The sequence below is a fragment of the Gallus gallus genome, chromosome 22 (assembly GCF_016699485.2).
Source record: "Gallus gallus isolate bGalGal1 chromosome 22, bGalGal1.mat.broiler.GRCg7b, whole genome shotgun sequence".
In the NCBI taxonomy this organism is placed as follows: domain Eukaryota; kingdom Metazoa; phylum Chordata; class Aves; order Galliformes; family Phasianidae; genus Gallus; species Gallus gallus.
This window is the reverse complement of record NC_052553.1, coordinates 3,790,305-3,804,773: the sequence shown is the minus strand read 5'-3', so window position 1 is coordinate 3,804,773 and position 14,469 is coordinate 3,790,305. Positions and strand designations below refer to the sequence as shown.

The 14,469-nt window shown below is 41.7% G+C and overlaps 1 protein-coding gene across 1 annotated transcript in view; it reads left to right on the top strand.

Annotated features, from left to right (window-relative positions):
* The window catches only part of LRRTM4 (leucine rich repeat transmembrane neuronal 4), a 200,064-nt gene that overhangs the window by 90,967 nt on the left and 94,628 nt on the right, over positions 1 to 14,469 (top strand). The window lies entirely within an intron of this gene.

The window sequence follows — 14,469 nt, the reverse complement described above, 5'->3', positions numbered from 1 at the left end:
TTCTCAGTCTGTAGCGTACTAAATTTTAAGCATAGCTGAAATCCGGAATGAAGGTCACTGGCATTGCAGGCTTTCATTAGGAGTAAATGTGTGTGCCAAAGTCTGGGGCATAAGGCATTTATTTTAAATTCTGGAACGTAACACTAGCAATCACATAAATAATTCAAGTGTTGTGATGTCTAGACCTAAGCTTCATGTTTGAAAGTACAGCTTAGCCCTGGGACCAAGTACATCTTTAACATGTAGGTCGTAACTTTTCTGTGTTCCTGTAGAACTCTATCTGAAATTAGAGGCCTGCATGTTTAGACACGTTGCATAGGCAATACTTGATCCCAAAACCCCTGAAAGCTGAACACATCAGTCAGATTCTCCCCAACTCATGCTTTGCCATTCCTGTTCAGCTGGGGGTGCTAGGGTCTGGTGGCCGAAGGAGATGGGGATATTGATCATTGAATACACAGGAGTGTGGCTGTATTAAGCAAAACAGTGTCGTACAGTGGCTTACATCATACTGTGTTATAGCATAACTGTACATATACATACACTAGTACATAGCTATAGAGTAGCTGTGTGTGTGTGTTGCAGTGCATGTCAGGGAAAGGGTAGATGTTGCATTGAATAACATGGTTTAGTGGGCATATGGTGGTGGTGGGCTGATGGTTGGGCTTCGTGATCTTAGTGGTCCTTTCCAACCTGAATGAGTCTATGACTCTACGATCATATAGTGGTTACTTGTCTGGATCTTACCTACCTATTAAAATGGGTGATTCTGCATATGGAAGGGCTTATTCCCCATTACCTATGCCTCTGAGCTGAGAGAGAGAGAAAACAAAACAACTTTGTTGTTTAGAACCTGTTTTTCAAATAAACTTCATAGTCCCAACATTCTACAAAAGCAAATTAGATTCATATGAAAGAGTTCAATGAACAGCATTTTGAATGGGATCCATTATGGGCTTTTTAATTAAATGAATATAGTCATTTCATAAAGGCAGTTCTCATTAGTGTGGCAATATTGAGATGACCATTTCCTTCTAATTGTATTGTGTATTTATAGAAGAGGCTCTGGTTTAGGTTTGATTTGAGTAGATTTATATGTGATTGTGCCTTGACACCTAGTGCACACATAAAAAGTAAAATAGCATTGCTTTTCAAATGAAGCTGTTAAATATTCAGTAAAACAAATGACAGTTGTTTACTGTAGCTTGTCTTAGTTGGTATATGTGCACATGGCAATATGCACCCACTGCAATATATAGAACTCCAGCTATTCAAAATTCCTCTGCCCAACAGAGTGAATTTTATTAAATTGCATTGAGTTCCCACTGTAAAGGAGATGAGACACAATTTCTGTTGCATGTGTGAGAGGCTGTAAATTTCCAGGAAAATGTGGAGAAAGTGTATTTCTCTCAGCTTTCACCACCACACACACTTTTCTATGTGTAACGCAAAATAGTTCTATCTTTTGTTTTACTATTTTAACAGAATTATAGTTCCCTCTTCAGAAAATTAATTTAAATTTCCCTCTTTTCCACTGTTCTTCTGTTCTATTTTTTGTATTCAAGGAAAAGGATTTATCAAAGGGAAACACTGACCCTTCTTGGATCAAAGCCTGTGAACCTGTTTAGAAGTTACATAATAGAGAGGTTAAACTGTTGGATACTGGGAAGGTGTTGAGGAGCTCTGCATTCAGCATCCCAAAGCACAATCCTGAGTTTCATCCTACAGCAGCCATTCTGGTGCAATTGCTATGTAAACCCATATGAACAGAGAACCATCAGCAACTTTGGGGGCTGTGTGGGACATTCCCCCACATGCTGAATAGGGTCACTGTAACTTTCCTGCTGTGACCCCACTAAGAAATTGGGCTCAGACTTGCTAGCCAGTTGCCCAAATCACGTGGGATTGCAAAATAGGAGGGAAACGGTGGCAAAGCTCCAGTGCAGGTGCCTAAACTTGGGACAATGTTTTGGGAGCTCACAAGTCAACTAGGAAGTAGTACACTCAGCTGTACATTTCTCCTTTCCAATGGGATTGTTTGTAATGCTCTTGTCTACACATTGAGTTGGGCATTTCAAACAGTGGGGAGAGAGCAAGAGTTGACTGCAGGCCATGCAAGGAGAAGGAAGCATTTACTTCCCACTCCTGCACTTTCCTTGGTAATTCTGCTTTAACCTCTGAAACACAGTGGGGGAACATAGCAAAATTTCATGGACAAGCCTGAATTCCCAGTTCTTTTCTGCCCAAAGATACATGTTTTCAGTTCACCAAGACCAGGCAAGTTTACAGCACTCTACCTATAATGTGCAGTTCCTTTATTCCTCACGATATATATTGGGCGACTCGACAAACAAATGCACTCTCTCAGAGTTCAAGTTCTACACTGAAACAGTTAAGACATAAGTATGCAGTACATTTGTATACATATTTATTCTTTTCCAAGAACTTATTAATATATGCTAATGTCCCTCTGGGCATGCACAGTTGCGTTTAGGGTGGCCGCAGGCCCACTTACTCTATCCCCATTTTTCCACCATCAGCTTCATCACTGAGACTTTTGGCTAACCCTTAGATGTTTTCCCCTACTTTGGCAAGCTTCTATTGCTTGTTAGGCCATAATGAGCAACAGCAAAGATGACATGAAAAGTTTTAGAACTAGCTCGATTAGCTAGAAATCAAGAACTAGCTTGATTCCTTTTGCTAACCTAATATATTGGTCCTTAAACTAATATACTGGTCCCTATTGCTAAACAAACCAGCCTGTATCATGTTCAGGAAGTCGTGTCTGGTCTCAAAGTGTTTTCCTGTTCTCAGAAGCCTAGAAACAATCTGCCTCTGGTGGGTGAGTAGATTGAACAGTTAAAGCTGTGGAGCTTCTCTGTTTTAACGACACAGCTGCACAAGTGCTTTTATAGGAAGAGCTAAAAATGTCAAAGCACAATTTAAAAATGTTAATTAAGCTTCAGTCTTTGTGGACAACATTGTTAATCACAGTAACTGAGTAAAACAGCAACCCTTGGTGTTCTCTGTGTCACATCTTATCGAACAACAATTCTAGGTGTCACTCCAGTGCAATCTATTCAACCTTCCCACGGAGAAAAAAAGTCACTTGATATCAGTTCTTTGGTCAGAAGCTTTGGTGAAACACATCCAACACTAGTTGGTCAATTGAATCTTCTTCCTTTTGGCCAGTGCAGGCTGAGCCCATCACTCCACTGTTCCTCTATGTAACCTCACAGCTGCACCTGGCCTTACTGACCTGCTTTCGTCATTACTCATGAATTGTGCGTATCTGGTTCTGTTTAAGGCCACTGGCCTTGTTAATGATGCATCACATAGTGTAGACCTTTACAGTGTGTAAAAATTCTTAATTTACTTTGCATGTAGAATCATAGAATGGCTTTGGTTGGAAAGGACCCCAAGGATCATCAAGTTCCAACCTCCCTGCCACAGGCAGGGCTACCAACCTCCAGATCCGGTACTAGACCAGGTTGCCCAGGGCTCCATCCACCCTGGCCCTGAACACCTCCAGTGATGGGGCATCTGCAGCCTCTCTAGGCAGCCTGTTCCAGCACCTCACCACTTTCTGTGAAGAACTTTCCCCTGACATCCAATCTAAACCTTCCCTTCTTGAGCTGAACACCATTCCCTCTTGTCCTGTCACTGTCTACTCTTGGAAAAGTTGATTCCCCTCCTGTTTATGATCCCCTTTTAAATACTGGAAGTATATATATATTTCACTCTCCTCGTTTTATCACCTCTGTGAGCTCTGAGCAGGCTCTGGCTATGAGCTTTCTGACATACACAGTTGCTTAGATGTCTGCCTCGTTTTCCTTACAGCAGTACTGCTTTCTTCCCTTTAATTTTAATTTCCATTACTTTGAGCCAATATGCATTATTTCTCATAGCTCTCAGTCCTTGCAGAGAATTTCATCCCACCAGTTGCAATAACATCTCTTTTTTTCCCTTACTATCAAAGTTGCAGCTTAAATGAAACTTGGTTTGTTCTCACCAAGTAAAGGAGGATACTAAATAGGTTTCAAGTGTGTGCTCATGTGTCCTAAATGCACTTTGCATGTATGCTTTTAATCTGTCTAAATGATAAGTGGAACAATTTTGGGGAGCACTACACTTTATTTCTTAAAAAAGAAAGAAAAAATAATACCTTGGATTCTTTTTCAGTACATATAAGACCTCAGTCCATTTGGGTAGAAAAAGTTAAGTGTGCAATATGGCATTCAGACTCACAATTTTCAACCCTCATCAGAGCAAGGGCTGTCTTAGCACAAAAGCAAAGATGTGGAGCTGTTGGAGAGGGTCCAAAGGAGGGCCACGGGGATGATGCAAGGGCTGGAGCACCTCTCCTGTGAAGATAGGCTGAAGGAATTGGACTTGTTCAGCCTGGAAAAGAGAAAGCTGCGGGGAGACCTCGTTGAGGCCTTCCAATATTTAAAGTGGGTTTAGAAACACAAAGGAAAACAATTTCTTATATGGGTAGATAGTGATAAGATAAAGGCGAATGTTTTTAAACTAAAGGAAGGGAGATTTAGATTAGATGTCTGGGGAAAGTTTTTTACTGAGAGAGTGGTGAGGTGCTGGAACAGGCTGCCCAGAGAGGTTGTGGATGCTTCATCACTGGAGGTATTTAAGACCAGGTTGGATGCGGCCCCGGGCAATCTGATCTAGTACTTGATCTAGCATCCAGCAACCCTGCCTGTGGCAGAGGGGATGGAACTTCATGATCCTTGAGGTCCCTTCCAACCCAAGTCGTCCTGTGATTCTATATTTCTATGATTCTTCAAGGCAACACAACAAAAGCTTCAGTACATGACAAGGCCCTACTGCTTCTGTGTGGCTCCAGGGCCACCAAAAAATGGAGCACATCAGCAGGAATGGAGATTGGAAGAAGCGTGCATGTGCCTATGGGTATGCATGGAAATTAGTTATGCCCTGCATCCCATCCTCCTTATTTAGGAATGGCTACCACAGCAGCCACGGGCTTTCTGCAGCTTCAGAAGTTGATCTCATGTCTGTCGGTCTTGTCTTAGTGTCTTTATAAATATTTATTTACTTTCTATAGTACTTAGCACTGTGACACTCAGACCATGAGAGTGCTTCAGCAGATAGTTTGCAAAACCTCGTGCACCTGCACAAATATATTCAGCACTGCAAATTAACTTTTATAATAGCGTGACACAGAGTATGAACTGGGTTTTTTTTTCTTGCTGGTAAACTCCATTAGACAGTAGACAAGTCATTTCTATTCCATTTCTGCACATGAAATACAAAAGGATAGGTATTTACCAAAAATTTCAAACAACTCCTTTGTAAATGTCCTTGCAGTGCCCCAAAGCAGAAGTAGTTCTGCTTCCAGTGTTAGTCATGATAATGTGTGTCGTTATTTCAGAAATACTGAAGTGTTTAAAGTGTGATACCTCAAAAAGAACCATTTGAAATCAATAGATGGCTTTGAAGTTTTCCTTTTGGTATCAGTGCCTGTGTACAGCCTCTTTTGGCATGCATGGAAGACTCCTCATTTCTCAAGGGACACGCAGATACTACACACTGCAGTGATTCTGACCACTGTTACCAAAATCAGATCATGCTAGCTGCTATTTAAAATAATTTTATTGGAAATTTATCTCTTCTTAAACTATCTCATACAAAGTTTTTCCTTTGTTGTCGGTTCCTTTCTTTGACTGCTCATAGATCTTTTACAAAGTGTTTATCTGTGTTAATGTAAGAATTCGATAGTTGATTATATCTTAGGGGAAAAAAAAACAAGAAAAATGAATGGAAAAACCTAGTACTGCTAAAGAACTTTCTAGTAGTTAACTGATATGTTTTGATTTCAAAAGTGATTTTTTGCAACTTTTTGTTTGTTGTCCTCTAGTTTTTGAAAGCTATCTGAATAGAAGGCCTTTAATTAACAAATTTTTGCATCAATCTGCTTTCACAACTGGGACCCCAATGGTGTATCAGCTTTAATTAAATGTTCTCAGCACCTCCATAAGATGGCAAGGCATGATTGTGAATATATTGAATGTGGGATTTCCAAAATCCCACTCTGTTGATCTAGTTCTCCTCTGACTAGAGTTGGCAATTAGCATTCTCAGTGACTTGAATTAGAGCAGATGAAAGTCAAAAGTGAATGTTTTTGCAAATCTTACTCTATCTGAAATAATCAGCTCACATGATGGTCAGTAATTGAACTAAGGAATCCAAATCTCATCCTTCTGTAATCTGTTTCATAGCATTTTTCAGTAGTTTTACAGACTCTGGATTCTAAACTTAAATTGTATTTCTACAGCATATGCTTATTAGTGCTGTGGTTATTGCACTATACATAACCTGTGGCAACAATAGATTGAGAACAAAGAAAATTAAGAATTTTAATGGTTTATCAGTCTCATAGTCTGTTTCAACTATTCCCAGGAGGAAATGTGCCCACGATGAGTTAGAGGCTGTCATTACAATGGGGTTTGGATTTATTCATTAGCTGATTGTAAGTCTACATGAATTCGTTCATTGTTTGCAGTATAAGAAGCTTGAATGCTGAAATGATGTACCTGTAGCATCAGCTGTCATTTCTTTGCCAGCTGAAGGTAAGCAGTCCTGTAAACACTCAGTGGTCAATGCTCAACTCTCAGCACCAATGATTTCCAGTTAAGTGCTGAAATTGACTTAGGTGCTAATCAAATAAACTTGGACAGCTGGGAAATGCAGGGGTGGGAAAAAACCACATAATTTGCCTAAGCCTATTCTTGTAGTCTGTCAGATTTTAAGTGTGGTTCACTACATTTTGGTCCTGTGATCCAACTGGTAGAGTTGGAAACTTCTCCAAAGGAGCCGTCTATCCTTGCTTTGGAGCTTTTAATGTTTGACGTTTCTCTGTGTAAGGTGCTGGGCATCACATGAAAACAGGACTGTTTATTTTATGCTTCCAATTGGATACAAATGGGACTAAAATTGTGCTGAAGACACCTTCAGAGTTGCATTGAAATGAAGTTATTTGCTGTGAAACGCTGAAATGATGGATACTGCCGGATGGGTACTGAAACGACAGATGTTATTGCAGTGTTTAAAAGCATTAAAGGAAACAACACCAAAAATAAAAAAAAAAGAGATAAAGCATCAGTTCTACATTGAAGTAACTAATGTGCTGTAGCCCAGTTTGTAGAACTGCTCCAGGAGGCTGTATCTAAAACCTGATGATCTCGATGACCTCATTATAGAGAGAATATTGCAAAAACGGAAAAAGCAGCACTGAGGGCAAGCTGATCATACGTAGATACACACAGAGATAGAGTGGAGGAGCCAAATCTCTGCATGGGGGAAATTAAAAGAAGACCTTGTGAATGAAGAGGTGTGATGCGTATCGCCGGTCCTGCATGCCTACTGCAGTGTTTCTTCTCCATTTACGGTGTGTATCCCTGTAATAGGTTTTTGTTTTCCTCTTAATGGAGCACCAGAAGGGAGATGGATGCTCTGTGGAGATGAGATTTACTCATGTTCAGAAAATAGCAGATTAGGAGCACTGGAGAGGGGCAGTGACTTCTTGAAATCTGCTGTAAAATGCAGCTAGTGGTGTGTGGGGGAAGAAGGGGATTGTTTTTGCAAAGCTAGCACTTGTTTCCTTCTAGTTTTCTCAGCTGGGAAGTTTTCAGCTTCCATCAATTTTTCAATCATCTGAAGCATGTGCATAGAGCGCTTTTTTTTATGTGGTTTTCTCTGCCCAGAACTACTTGTTCTCATTTATAATGACACTGTAGCATGATTAGCAATAATAATGCTTTCTTGAATGATCCTTTAACCTTTGCTTTGTTCAGAATGCATCCATCATGGATGATGTTGGCAGTCTCCAGCTGTCTGCAATACAGGAGACCACCACTGGTGCCATGGTCCCTATGTAACATTATCCATATGGATGAAACGCAAGGAACACCCTTTTTGTACTCAGTATAACACAGAGCTTCCTAAATTGTGCTTTGTAGGTGGCTGGTGGAGAGCTGTTCTGTGAGATCAGCTCCTCCTTATTCCCAGCAGCTAGACTGCATACATAGAACCCTACTCATCTTCAACACTTTCCTAGCGTTACTACACAAGCTGCTGCTATGGTAGCACTGTCATCTGATCATGCATAAGGAGTGTCTGAAGGATTGTGAAAGAAGAAAAGGAACAGGATTGTTCCTAATGATCCAGCAGCAGGGTCCAGAGGGGGAAGCTTTCTACTAAAAATGTGCACTGCGCTTAGATAAAATACTAAAAGCCTTATTCTAATCCTAGTCAGAGATCAATCTCATAAGCTGTTTGACGGTGGAAACTGACTAATCATCTGAATAAAACTCAAAGCCACTGAACTGCAAGAGTAAGAAGCATCATCTGGTTCTTTTTGTTTGGTTTGGCTGTTGGTGATTGCCCCTTCCCCTTCCCCCCAGCCCCTTTCCCAACTAGAATTGAAAACAAATACATTAAAAGATTGCAATGCTGGAAACTTCTGTAGGAGATAAAAACTGTGAAAAACTTTTGGATCATACCAATGTCTGAGGTCTGGATTTAGGACTTCAGATGCAGTGTTACATGGCTTTAGGGCAGTATTGCTCAAGAAATACAAATCTCAAACCTTAGGCTACTATACTTGGCTGTGATTTGGCAGAAGCTTCTCCCACGTTAGGGGAAAGCATATTCCCTGTTTGTCACATTTTTAATGCATTCCTCGGAAGTTGAGGAGTAGGCAACTTGTTGCTGAGCTGCACTGAAGCCTGGCTGCATCGCTGGGGGGACCTCTCCAATGTAGGTGACACAGCAATGGCAATGAGGTCGTGCTGTTACCAATGGGAGAGCTTCTGAGATGCCAGTGGGTCCCAATAACCATGCACAGGCTGTCCCTTCACAACACTGCTACCTTAGTTTAGGCACACTGAACACAGCTCCTGTTTGCAACAGGGATGCTGCCTAAGGGCTGCTCTAAGACAGATGGTTAATGGTGGTAACTTTATCTTCTGCTTTGGTGCTCAGGGGCTCTTTGATTGGCCTCGTGCATCCTGTAGCATATGCATGTTTGTATATATGTTTGTGGTAAGTTTAAATATATCCGTCAAGTGACCACTAAGAAGGCACATTATCAAGAGATAAAGAGGAGATGTGATTGACTTGCTAAAAATTACATTGCTGGTGAAGCGCTGTTTTATTTATAAGCATCAACCTTAAAGTGAATGTGAGAACCACGTGAACAGAATCATAGAATCACCAAGGCTGGAGAAGACCTTTAAGTACATGCGTTACTCTTACAGCTGGTGTACGGGAATTGCTAAGTCATAGCCTGAAACAATGATTGAGTGCCTGATGAAGGAACATAGCCAGCCCTGGGAGCACAGGTGAAAGCAATTCACCTGCATGACTGGAAGAGGTGGAGCCAGGTTCCACCCCTCCCCAACCTCATTTAAGGGCTGGCTGCCTTAAGGGAAGGATTTTTGCTCGGGATCCTTCCTATTTGGGTATTCAGCAAGCCCTGATCATTGGGACAGGTAAGCAAGTCTTTCTTATGTTAGTTTGATTGTGACCATTACCCTTTTTGGGGTGATTTAGAACTGGTTATCTGCTGTCATCTTTTCCTACAACTGGTAAAACCAGCTATCTGGTCCAACTGTCCACATATCACCAATATTTCCCACTAAACCATGTTCCTTATCAGATCAGTCTCACTAGCATCCTCAGTTCTTGAATACCAATGGCGCTCTGAGGGAAACTGTTCTCAGTATTTGGTGCGAATGTGGAGGAAGTGATGGGGCATTCCATGTTTTAGGCTGTGCTGGGCATTGTGCTATGGCTGGGTGATATTCTTAGTAAATTATGGTCTGTTCAGCAGTAGCTATAGGGAGAGACAAAACTTAAATTCAGGCCAGCTGTGAAAGTTTTCTGAACCATTCTGAATTTTTTTTCTTTTTTCTTTTCTTTTTTTTTTTTTTTTTTGAAGATTTATGGGAGTTCTAGTTGCAGAAGGAGAATGTGCTGAAGATATCTTAAGGGAATGGCTAATAGCTTGTAACAAATCTCTCCACAGAGTGAGCGCTCATTTGACCTGGGCCATAGAAAAAGGCTGCAGACAACTTCAGGGTATTCACCAACCGTTTTGCTTTTACAGATTGGGTGATGCATTTCTTCTGGAGCTGACTCCATGTAACTCTCTGAGTCTATCAACAGTTGTCAGCATCAAACGTTAAAATATGGTTGTTGGGAGGGAAAGAGGAGATGAACCTACATAAGTCTGTGAATACTCAGCCCCTCTGTAGCCTCAAGTGCTGAAGCATTGATTGGCCTCTTGTAGCCCCTTAGCAAATGAGGAATGAGTATCTACTTCAGCAAGTATGTGCAGAGCAGAGAATTCATATTCTTATAAAGGCTGAGATCCTCTTTTCAAATAGGTAGCTGTGTCTACTGAGGTATGGATAACAGAGCATGGAATTAGCAGGAAAGCAGGTGAGTAGGGATGCTCTGAACTCCGGAGCAATTACAGCCAGTAACGCTTGTTTCTTTAGAGAGTGGAAAGATGATGACTACGGTTGCTGAGGGAGATTGTATCACTTCATAGTGAATTTAATATTTGTGATAGCTCATGTGCAACTACCACAGTGTCTAGTGTAATTGAGAGTAGATGGTGCAAGTTGTAATGGATGTAGATAGTCATGATACTTTTGTCTCATTCCACAGTGATTTAATGCATTTCAGTTTAAACAAACCCCAGTTTTTCAAAGAATCAAATCCCCCTTGATTCATGCACTTTTGTTTTCACTGCTTGGAACCACAGAGATATTAACAGCATATGGGGAAAACAATGCATGTGGTACAAAAAAACATTTCCCATGTGAAATGTACTTGCAAAACTTCAGGTCTGGAGCATCGCAGTGTCTCCTAGTACAGTTGATGGTTGAATTGGATGATCTTAGAGGACTTCTTCCAACCCTAATGATTCCATGATTCTGCAGTAGTTAAAACCCTCTTCGGTGTTCACCTATTCCAGAAGGAAGCTTCAGATGCACTACTGCATGGTGAAGAGCAAGTCCCCCGCTCTTTGCTGCTGCTTGTCATCCTTTGTACCTGCACAGTGCAGGGAAAATGCAGGTGGAAAGGCTTCAATGGGAATAGTAGGCATTTGCAAAGCAGAAATGACACTCGCTGCAATGCTGACAAGTCACGTTGTTCTCTCTGTTTTCTTTACTTTCATTCAAGCAAGAAGAGCAATGAAGTTGTGTTTTATTTCTCTGTCCAACTCCAAAGTGGGCTGATGAGATGTGCTTTGCAAAGGTGGGCTTTTACCTCTGCTGTGGGGCAGAGGGTAAGAAACTGTGGAGTGTATGAGGCAAGTTTCCTTCACAACAGGAAACAGTGGAAACAGGGTTCCAAAACTGCAGAGAGGCACCTAATGGTGCTTTTCAAATGACTTCAAAAATACCTCCAATGGCTTCAGATCTCTCATATGTAGGAGCTGGAGCACTTATGTTGCACTGTGTCCTTGTAAATAGTCTAATGACAGGCACCTTGTAACCTTGAGTTGGTCCCCTAAGTTTTATTACAGATGTGGTTTAAGTTGTTGTTATCTTGCAAAAGTGAAGAGCTTTGCAGGTTTTTGAAGAGAGGCTGGAAATGAGCTGGAGTTGAGCATTCCTAAGGTGTCTTGGTGAGTTTACTACATCTTTCCTTAGATACCTGGAACCTTTTTCTTTTTCTCCATTGCTAAGGCCCTTTTTACAGTTACTGTCAGCATTCCCAGTTGAACTGAATAATTTACCCTTTTAAACTGACAGCAGCTGTCATTATGAAAATTGCAGGGCCAAGTTTGACAGTATTCACACAATAGGGGAACTTAAACTTTTAACAGTCTTTGAGAAAGCCCAGACTTTTCAGCACATCTTGTCAGTCAGTACATGAGCTCATCTCTTCCTTGTGAAAAGTTGGCAGATTAGAAGATTATATCTGACAGATCTGAAACAGCACTGATGACATCCTCCAACAATAATATCTCTGCAAGGGGGAAGAGGGGAAAATGGTATAATGAAAAAATCATCGTTAAAATTTTGGTGAGCATTTAGCAAGTTGAAGGATGCACAGTGCTCGTGGCTAGCTGTGGATAATTAATTCCTTGTGTGTGGGCTAAATATCTACAGCTCTTAATCATGTAGGGATTACTGCTGGCTTTCTGCAAAAAAATGTTTCTCAAGTTTTAAGGCTTCTTACAGTGGAAGAAGTTGTCCTTTCATATTCATTAGCGCTTGGTATTCTGACCCCAAGGATAAATAGTGGCACATGTCTAAGGCAAGCAGTGGGTATGTCTGGCATTGTGGAGCTGTCTGGCACTGGAAACAGGCACGTGAATGGAAAGTGACTTCTTTGCATGACAGAGGTGTGACTGCAGTGCCAAACCATCCAGGTGGGCCCATCGTCATCTTTTTCCTCTTTTCACTTTTGGTGATTTTAGTCACAAACGTCTTTTTTTATGCTAGGGTTTGTGGCTTGGTTTAATGCACAGAGTTATTAGTTTGTGTCTGTGGTGAGAATGGAGTGGGATGAAGGACTGGAAACCTCAGAAGGATTCTACATCCACTGTTCTTGTGTGTTCCCATCTAAAACAGAAAACATGGCCTCAGTAGAGGAATGCAGTGCAGCCTGAGTAAGAAGCACAGATTGCTTCAGCATTCTTATTAGTATCTTTATACAGTATCCTTTATTGTCCTATCTTCTTTCTGTCAGTCTCCCCAGCCTTGCTTTCCTCTCTGAACCAGCTGTACTTTGCTGTTAACGCTGTTTTAAAGCACAACAGAAAGTCTTTTTCTGACCATGTTTGTGCTGAGGGAGGAAGATATTGCCATTGAGGAACATGGCAACTGTTTGTGCCTTTTTCTTACAGTATTCCTTTGTTAATTCCCTTTCTAATAAATCCAGTGCTACCTCTCATTGCCATATTGCCAAGTTCAGCATCATCCAGCGCACACTCGGCCGTGGTGCAAGAAGACATTAAGGGACGTTAGCGCTAAGGATGTTTCTTGTTAGATAAAACAACAGAACACTGAGGTTCTAAGTGATGTAAACAGGATTTAAAATCACAAAACACTAATGTACCTGAAACCTACTAGCGTGTTTTTTTGACTTGAGGTAAAGCAGTCATAGGAAGCAATGGGTACATCTCCAGAAAACCTGAAATGCCATTGCAGCTCAGCTGCCCCCGCATACTGACAGCAGGCTAAAATACTCTCCATGCTGTTTTGTTGGCAGTAATTGGTGTTTTAGCGGGTGAAGTCAAGGCGCTCTCTACTGCTAAGAAAGAAAGAGGTGGAGATGCTGACTCTACTTTGTCCTGTTTGTACAATGCTCCTCATCGGTTTATTCTGGACCTAGCACACCACACACTGAACTAAGTTCTCCTGTTATTCCCAAGACCTATGAGCCTGGACAGGTTGAGAGTTGGGCAGAGGGGAACCTGATGAGGTTCATTAAGGGCAAATGTAGAGTCATACACCTGGGGAGGAATAACTGCATGCATCAGTACATGTTGGAGGCTGAGCTGCTGGAGAGGAGCTCAGCAGAGAAGGACCTGGGTGCCCTGGTGGCCAACAGTTTGGCCATCAGCCAGCAGTGTGACCAAGAAGGCCAATGGGACCCTGGGGTCCGTTACAGAGTGCATGGCCAGCAGGTTGAGGGAGGTGATCCTCCCCTCTGCTCTGCCCTGGTGAGGCCATATCTGCAGCACTGGGCCCAGTCCTGGGCTCTCCAGTTCAGGGTAGACAGGGAACTGCTGGAGGGCTACAGGGATGATTGCGCAGCATCTCCCTCAAGAGTAAAGGCTGAGGCTGGGATGATCACTAGAGATTCCTTCCAACCCCTGCGATTCTGCAGTCCATCAGCTGGTGTTCTCTGCAGGCTGAGCATTTGTTGCAAGGGCTGGTAAGAATTAGGTATTTTGTTTGCTCTGCTTGTGACATAAATTCATTGCTTTAGACAGATAAGGGAAAAAAAAAACACATGTGTTTTTCCGAACTAAACAGGTCGGTAGTCTCATAAGTACTGAAATGAATGGATCGTAAATGCTAAAACACTTATTTCATTCAGCACAACCAAATGTCCGAGCAGTCTCAGAACGAAGCGAGAAATCTCAACCAAAACATTTTGATTTATAAAGTAACTCTGTCAGTGTAGGCATGTTTGTATGAACTGTTCCCAGTTTTAATGAAATTGTACGTTCTGATAGAAAGCTGTTCCTTGAAATGTATGTGCTTGTCCTCACTTGATAGTGAAAGCTCTCAAGGGCCAGGACTGGGGAAATTCTTAATATTTTTCTTTCAAGTACATAGCATAAAACCCCACTGCCTCCTTCAGCTTAGCTGCCGCAGATAAAAGCGGTGTCCTTTCAATAATTAAGAGAAGGAAAAAGGTTGGTGAATCTGCCCACGGTCTGCGTGCTCTGTATTAGGCACT